This window comes from Cebus imitator, unplaced genomic scaffold (genome assembly GCF_001604975.1).
Source record: "Cebus imitator isolate Cc_AM_T3 unplaced genomic scaffold, Cebus_imitator-1.0 Scaffold47, whole genome shotgun sequence".
Lineage (NCBI taxonomy): Eukaryota > Metazoa > Chordata > Mammalia > Primates > Cebidae > Cebus > Cebus imitator.
Window position 1 is genome coordinate 1,132,982 of NW_016107362.1, and position 590 is coordinate 1,133,571.

The 590-nt window shown below is 41.9% G+C and overlaps 1 non-coding gene across 1 annotated transcript; it reads left to right on the forward strand.

The window, feature by feature from the left end:
* The first annotated feature begins 214 nt into the window (after positions 1 to 214).
* LOC119471018 lies at positions 215 to 355 on the forward strand. Its single transcript, XR_005200008.1, has one exon. It is a non-coding gene; the product is annotated as a U4 spliceosomal RNA (small nuclear RNA).
* The last annotated feature ends 235 nt before the right edge of the window (positions 356 to 590 follow it).

Consider the following 590-nt stretch of genomic DNA (forward strand, 5'->3'; position numbering starts at 1 on the left):
CTGGAACCAACCCACATGCCCATCGATGATAGACTGGACAAGGAAAATGTGGCACATATACACCATGGAATACTATGCAGCCATAAAAAACAATGAGTTCATGTTCTTTTTAGGGACATGGAGGAATTTGGAAACCATCATTCTCAGCAGACTGACACAAAAACAGAAAAACAAACACCACATATTAAAAAAACCCAAAAAACGAAAAACAAAAATCTTTGCATAGTGGCAGTATTGTAGCCAATGAGGTTTATCCGAGGCACGATTATTACTAATTGAAAACTTTTCCCAATAACCCGCCATGGCGATTTGAAATATAGTCGGCATTGGCAATTTTTGACAGTCTCTACGGAGACTGAATTATTAAAAAACAAAAAAAGAAAGAAAGAAAAACAAACACTGCATGTTCTCACTCATAGGCAGGTGCTGAACAATGAGAACACATGGACACAGGAAGGGGAGCATCACATACTGGGGTATGTTGGGGGGGAATAGAGGAGGGACAGCGGGGAGTAAGGAGGCTGGGGAGGGATAACATGGGGAGAAATGCCAGATATAGGTGATGGGGGAATGGAGGCAGCAAACCACAT